Source organism: Hyperolius riggenbachi, chromosome 8, assembly GCF_040937935.1.
Source record: "Hyperolius riggenbachi isolate aHypRig1 chromosome 8, aHypRig1.pri, whole genome shotgun sequence".
Classification (NCBI taxonomy): Eukaryota; Metazoa; Chordata; class Amphibia; order Anura; family Hyperoliidae; genus Hyperolius; species Hyperolius riggenbachi.
This window is the reverse complement of record NC_090653.1, coordinates 207,032,213-207,040,169: the sequence shown is the minus strand read 5'-3', so window position 1 is coordinate 207,040,169 and position 7,957 is coordinate 207,032,213. Positions and strand designations below refer to the sequence as shown.

The 7,957-nt window shown below is 44.3% G+C and overlaps 1 long non-coding RNA gene across 1 annotated transcript; it reads left to right on the top strand.

The window, feature by feature from the left end:
• Nucleotides 1–1,108: 1,108 nt before the first annotated feature.
• LOC137528440 (uncharacterized) lies at nucleotides 1,109–6,709 on the top strand. The gene is made up of 2 exons (XR_011023395.1): nucleotides 1,109–1,210; nucleotides 5,788–6,709. It is a non-coding gene; the product is annotated as an uncharacterized lncRNA (long non-coding RNA).
• The last annotated feature ends 1,248 nt before the right edge of the window (nucleotides 6,710–7,957 follow it).

Here is a 7,957-nt window from a genome sequence, read left to right as displayed (position 1 = left end):
GGACGCACTCCCTAAGATGGCCACCGCCTTATATAGAGGAGGGGAGGGCCAGGCTCCCCTCCTCTGATTGGTTGCTAGGGCCTAGGGTTGGGAGCCTTCTGATTGGCGCAATGACGTCATCCCCTGGATACCGAAGCCGAATTCGTGATCAAGGGTTGCCCTGCCAGTGATTTGGGCCTGTGCAAGGGTATCTCAGTACATTCTGACATTCTGATCTGTGCTGGGAGATACATCAAAGTTAGTGTGTAAGCAGGTTTCATCATTCACTTGTAACTGTATGTAGAACTCAAATACAGATATTTCCTCTGAGCTCATTGGAAATTAATGTTTTAAGTTATTTAAAATGAGAACACATTCGGACTTAGAATTTCCTGTCTGTTCTCGTGTTCAACTGCAGAGTGGTCTTTTCTTTCATTTATCCTTACAGGGGGTTACAGAGGTCATAATACTGTATTTACAATATATGGAATAAAACTATAGCAGATACTGTGATTTCAATAGCAAACCATTGTTTAATTTAGGGCTCGTTTCCACTACTGCGATGCGCATTTGCATGCGTATGGAATGTACATAGGCATGCGAATTCGCATCATTATGCGAATTCGCATGCGTATTTTCATGCAAATTCGCATGCATTGCTACTATGTGATTTTAACCCTATCAATGCCTGTGAAACATTAGAAGGAAGTTGTCATCACAGGAAGAGGTTTTCCCTTACAAATTCCTATAAAAGGTGTTGCCACGTGGGTTATGTGAAGGCGATTGAGTTGGTTGTGGTTTGTGGAGTTTGGAGAATGTGTGATTTGGAGGAGATTGTGCTTTTGTCCATGCTGAACAATTTGCAGTTCTTCATGGAGAGGATGCGGAGGAGGAGGATGATTCCACCTCGTAGGAGACACCGTTTTTGGGTGCATCCTCTGGTGGTGGAGAGGCCTCTAAAAGGCCAGTTTACACTCCTTTATGATGATATCCGTAGCCACCCTGTGAAGTTTTTCAATTATACACGGATGAGTACTACCACATAAGTATTTACTGTATCTTAGTTTTAAGCTGTATTCGAATCTGTGGTATGTATTGTAAATGCTTGTGGTATTTTGTTTTCAGTTTCGTTTACCTGCTGCAGACCTTGGGATCACATTTATTTAGGGAGAATACCTGGTACCGTAATGCGGTGATCCTGGAGGAGAGAGAGACTTTTGGTGACAGTAAGGTGAGAAGGTGCACTCTTAAATGTCTGTCATCGGTACATTGTTAAATGCTCGTCCTTAACAGCCGCTAGGTGGTCCATGCACGTAGCCAAAGTCTCTCTGTCTTCACTTCCACTTACATCATCAATGCAGCAGTTAAGGCTGAGAGGCTTTGGCAACCTGCATGGATCACCCAGCTGTTCACAAGGACTATTTACTGTTGTTCAGCACTGTCATCAATGGCTAAGCAGCTATATTAACAGCTTGGTTCACATTTGTGTTTTCCTTTTGAACTGAGGTCAAAGTAACACTGTCCAAACCATACCGATGTAAATGGAGGCAATGTCGAGTTGTGGATGCATTTTCACCTGCCTGTTGCTACGGGTAGGTTTTGGAGCACGTATTTCAAAAGTGCACAATGGCACTTAATCAGAGGGTCAGGAGGTAGTGGGGTTGCTGCAGTAGGCTGGCGGGCTCCATCTTCTTCTGGTTCATGTGGGCCACACACATATTACTTGACTTTAAATGGTGAACAAAGTACACAGACAACAGTAATACATGAATCATTTTAATATCATGTTTTAGTAAGGTATTGAATGTTTTTAAGGCTATCTTGTGTTGTAAGCACAAAAACAGTGCTACACTAGCAAGTAGTCCAACGTGGTATCAAGAGCTACCTTTTGTTCACATTCGCAAGGTTTTTAACCAAAATCTAAAAAATTAAACATAATAGAAAGTGCAACCAAAACATCTGCATCAGCCTTTCAGACATTCTTATTCATAGCATATGTTGAATGGGTGTTCAACTTTAAACATACAGTGCCGTCATGAAAGGTACAGCAAGGAGAAGTATACAGCAACATCAATGGTTTATCAACACATTTGCATGTTTTTCACCACATAAGTGGATATATAAAGTTTTACAAATGAAGGGCCAACTTTTTGCGGCCACGTAAGGAGCAGATCCTGCTGTTGCAATCTGGACGTCATCGATCGACTTACCCTCCACAACCGCATTTCTTTGTGATCCCCCAGATGCAAACTCTGTGGTTCTTTTTGACAGCTGAGTCATGTGAGTGTGTCAGGAGCCGCTTTCATTGCCTCCTGACCCAGTGTTGCGATGTAAGGCAATGGGAATGGCTAATACACAGGGTAGGGAGGCAATGAAATAGGCTTCAGAGTAGCTCACATGACTGTGCCGTAATACAGACAGACAGAGCCTGTGAGATGTGGTGTGAATGGTCTGCTTTCATCGGCCCAATCGGCATGGAACTGAGGAAAAGCGGGATGGCCGCAGCTACAGCTCATTCAGATGTACTCCCAGACAGGCAGGAGGCAAACAATAGAGGCCTTACATCTCAATCAGTACCGTCATAAAGTGAAGGTGGCTCCGGGTCCCCTTTTCCGTGCTGCACCGTATGCTACAATCCCGCACCACTTGTCCGCATCCCAGCGTACACTATACTTTCTGTGTCACTCCGGTGACCAGAAAGTTCAAATACAGGAGTGACACAGGAAGTATAGTGTACGGTGGGATGCAGACAAGTGGTGCAGGATGGTAGGATGCGGTGCAGCGCAGACAAGAGGACCCGGAGCCACCTTCAGGTAATGTATAGGGGGGGGGGGGGGGGAACAGCCGCCAGGAGCAGCAGCTCAACAGATTTTGATTGTTTTCATGCTGAAATCGAATCGCAATCTGATTGCAGTAAAGGCAGCCATACGAACCCTCTCTGATTACATTTCATCAGATAGTGATCTGTCTGTTGGTTGCATCTGATGGCAAATCAACCAGTGTATGGCTTTACCAACTGATTATAAAATGTAAAAAAATTAGAAGCCCAGTCACAGTGGTCCTGGAATAGTTTACCTTGCTATTCATCACATCAGTAATCATTTGTCTCCTAATGTTGGTATGATGGCTTAGGTACCTGCCTCTGTAGTGCAGTCAATGCACTGTGCATAATCCAAATAAAAACAAAATAATGAAACTAACAACAGCAAACATGTAACATGTTCGATTTACTCCGTAGCATCATAATCAAACATTAATCTTGTCATGGAGATTTCTGTCGGTTGTGAAGCTAAGGATGCTGATTGCTTATCTAATTTATGATAGGAACGTGTTTCAGGAAGTGGAGTTGGGTTCCTATTATACAATTCGGGCAATTCTGGTCCCGACCGATATGTTGATGATGTTTCTCTGTGTAGCCGGGGCATTGAATGCATCTGTGAGTGAGGCATGTTACTGTACGTTTGCCCTTGTTGTATCCACGAGTGTTGAGACTCTGACCTATGAACTGGCATTGAGTTATCAGAGGGCCAACACTCTTGGTAGGTACCCTGATTGTGACCACGATAACCACTACCCTCTAAGTTGGACCCCTGCTTATTACCCTGGTTTTCATCACGGTCTTTCCGTGTTTTCTCTAGTTATTTTCTAGCCACTTGAATGAATTCCACATGTACATCGGCATAGTAACGTGGGTCAATGTCCTGTAGTTAAGGGACCACTGAGGTAGCTATTTTGTATGGCATATTCTCCACGGTTGCCCTTTGTCACTCACGGTTTTCTTTGAAGTAATCCAAAATGTCCTGATAAGTTTTGTTAATTTGTGCCATATGTGCGTTCTCCTCCTCCACTGCTGCAGGCCTCACTCTTTTTGGCCTAGTTGCTGCTCTAGGTTGCAGTCTCACTGTGGTAAGTGACGAGTTTACACTCCCACTTGTATGAGTGGATGCCACCTCGGAAATATTTTCCCCAACATCAGAGTTGGTGTGTGCAGAAGCACAACTACTGTCGCTGTCGCCCTCCACATTAGCTGAAGTGGTAAAACTATCCTCTGTTCTGAAAAATAAAAGGAAACAAAGACCCCAGTGTTTCATTATATGTGGCAACAGATGTGGTGTACATTACTAAATTAGCCAGTATCCATGGCAACAGATATCTAAGTGGATTGGGCATTTACATACACATGGGGGTACAGAGTTTGGTTGAGGGAGACCTGACACTTGTTTTGGTTGTAGACCAAACTGGCCTTTCAGGCCTGATAAATATGTGATGTACAAGCTAAGCAGCTGTTAGGCCTCCCTCAGCCATACTATATATCTCAACATGTGTGGCATTGGCAAATGTATGTGTGTGTTGTAATGGATAGTGGCTAATAGGGATGGTTGGAATGCCAATTTCCGATTCCGTGGTAAATCCGCATTCCGTCATGTACCAATTACCGATTCCGCTTTCCGCTACCAATTTCCGCATTCCAAAGCGGAATTTCAGCTGGAAATCGCGGAAATTCCGCCCGACTTTAACATCGATTTTCTCAAAAACTATAAGGTATTTTTGAAAACTTTTTTTGCATCTTGTTAAGAAGGTTCTGTTTAATGAACTTTGAAAATTTGGTGTTTCTAGGACTTACAGGGGCTTTGCTATTAACCACTAAAGTCGGCGGATTTTTACTGTAATGTAAAAAGCAGAAAACAGGCAGATGCAGATTTTCTGCATTTTACATTACAGTAAAAATCCGCCGACTTTAGCGGATAATAGCAAAGCCCCCTTAAGTCCTAGACACACCAAATTTTCATGGTTTATGAAACTGAATCTTGTGAACAAGATGCAAAAAAAAGTTTTCTAAAAGTCCTTATAGTTTTTGAGAAAATCAATGTTAAAGAGGAACTGTAACGACAAAACGGCCCCTGGGGGGTACTCACCTCGGGTGGGGGAAGCCTCAGGATCCTAATGAGGCTTCCCACGCCGTCCTGCGTCCCTCGGGGGTCTCGCTGTAGCCCTCCGTACAGCCGTGACGCAATATTTACCTTCCTGGCTCCTGCGCAGGCGCTCTGATGCCTCTCGGCGCCGAAGTAGGTGGAAATACCCGATCACCGTCGGGTCTGCTCTACTGCGCAGGCGCAAGTTTCCGGCGCCTGCGCAGTAGAGCGGACCCGACGGACATCGGGTATTTCCGTCTATTTCCGTGCAGAAGGTCAACACAGCGCCCCCGCTGGAGCCAGCAAAGGTAAATATTGAACTGACAGTCGGCACAGTCGCCGGCTGTTCGGAGGGCTGCGGCGAGACCCCCGTGGGACAGAGGACGGCGTGGGAAGCCTCATTAGGATCCGGAGGCTTCCCCCACCCGAGGTGAGTACCCCCCAGGGAATCTTTTTAATGTTACAGAGTCTCTTTAAAGTCGGGTGGAATTTCCGCGATTTCCGGCGGAAATCCGCCTACGGCACTTGCATTACTGATTTCCGCATTCCGATGCGGAAATGCAATTTCCGATAGGGAATTTCGGAAATTGCATCTCCGGGGAATCCGAATGAGCATCCCTAGTGGCTAAATGGTTTTATTAGGCAACAATTACCAATCTGAGATGTTACTTTACCTTCGTGGTTCATATATGGTGCGCAGAAAGGACAACAAATTCAAAGTTCTTGTAGGTGGGTGCTGCTGTAGCAGCACTACCACTTTTCTCCAATTTCCTTAGTTTCGTCAATTCTTTTTTGTAAATGTCCCTTACGGATCTCCACTTATTCATATAGAATTTGACTGTAGAGAAAACAGAAGGAAACATAACATTACTGGTACATTCCTTTTTCTCCATAGGTTTTTGGCCAATGTCCAATCTTTTGCATCATTGCATTTCGCCTACTGCTTTGGAAAGAGTACTATCTCGTACATTGTGAAGGAGACGTGTCTCTTAATCTGTAAAGAACTTCATGCCACTTTTATGCCCGTACCTAACCGTCAACGTTGGGAGGACGTCTCTAATAAGTTTTGGAGCAAGTGTCGGTTTCCCAATTGCATTGGAGTAGTGGTTGGCAAACATATACGACTCGTGCAGCCACCACACAGCAGCAGTCAGTATTTCAACTATAAGAATTTTTTTTCTATTGTCCTTATGGCAATTGCTGATGCCGATTACAAATTTCTTTATATTGACGTTGGGGCGTATGGAACAGCAAGTGATTCACAGATCTTCAGGAACACCAACTTGTGCTTTCGCATGGACAATGGCATGCTGGACTTGCCGCCACCAACCCCATGGCCTAGGACCACCAATCCACCATTCCCCTACACCTTTGTGGGTGACGAGGCATTTGCTCTATCAAGACATGTAATGCGCCCATACTCATCCACTCACTTGAATGACCGGACAACACATTTTAATTACCGCTTAAGCATGGCCAGGCGAATGGTGGAATGCAGTTTTGGAATTTTGACAAACAAATGGAGGGTGCTTCATACACCTATCAATTTGAAAGTTGAAAATGCGGTGGCAGTGGTTAAAGCTGCATGCATTCTTCACAATGTGGTTATTGAAAAAGAAGGAATCTCGGTGGAGGAAGTGAATGCACTTGACGTTCCACCGCTAAGTGGCATCACTTGGAGTGGAGGTCAGCACACTAATGAAGCACTCCGTAATCGTGACTGTATGTCTCATTTCTTCCAAAGTGCAGCTGGCAGATTGTAGAGCTATACGCATTTCTGACATGCATTATACAAATAAAATGTGAAAAGTTTACAATGTTGTTGAATGATTGACTGTAAGCACTAACACATTCATATACATCAGCCTTCTGGGTGCTATGGTTCTTTGACGTTACATTACTGTACATTTGCAGCCGAATGACATCAACCTACCTACCTATACAAACTGTAAGCACACCTCACAAATGCTAGGCATACATGACATCAGCATGCACTGCGTGTATTGCTTTGGCTACGGGCGGCACACGCGGTGCAGGATCATCCCCCGGTTATCGACTGCAGAACCGCTGGGTTGTGCAGTTGCTCTCAAACATTATCAATTTTGCAGCCAGATATACATGAGTCCCCTACTAATGGGGTGGGGGTGGGGGGGGGGGTGGCAGGGTGGAATGTTACACCCGGGGTACTAACTGCATTGTGACTGTACAGTGGCCTGTGGCAAACACGAGGCAAGCATGTGGCATTCAAATTATGGCTCATTATGCAAATTAAATGTTATCAAACAATCCACACAAAGCATATCACAAGTGCACAGATCAGCAGTCACCTTCCAACTTTCTCTTGGTAGATGACAAGTCCTCCCAATCCGGAGTGAATTCCTCTGCTATGTTTTGCCAGGTCCTTGTAATCAGTGCTTTGTCCTTATAGCCTGGAAGGGTTTTATCATAAATAAAAGGATTTTCCTGTACCAAGTCTACCAGGCTCTCTATTGTATACTCCATGCCTGCCAGGCGTTTTGGAATAAAGACACAGGAAGCAGGAAAACAGGCATTTGTGGAGGAGGGGGGGAAATAAAATAAAAAAATAAATAACTAAATTTATTGTACGCGTTTCCGCATGCGATTGAGCATAAAAATACGCATGTGGATCCGCATGCGATTTCCCTATTAAATAAATTATATGCGATTCGCATGCATTCCACTTGCAGGCAAATTCTGCGGCTCTTTTGTGCATTTTTTCACCGCTGAAAAAAAACGCACCTCACCAACGCAACAGTGGAAACAGGCCCAATCACTTGCATTACATGTGCGAATCCGCATGCGTTGGACGCATGCGGATTCGCGATAGTGGAAACGAGCCCTCAGGTAAAATTGCATATACATGTGCTCCTCATGGAATACAGCCATATTGCATATTATTATTCCATGAACTTATAAGGGCAAGGCTCTCTACCCAACTATGTTTTGTTATATGCCTAGGGGTTTATATTTACCTTGTATGAAATGTATTGCTTGCCTGTGTATTTTTTACATTGTTCATATAACAGAAATTGCAGAAAAAAAAA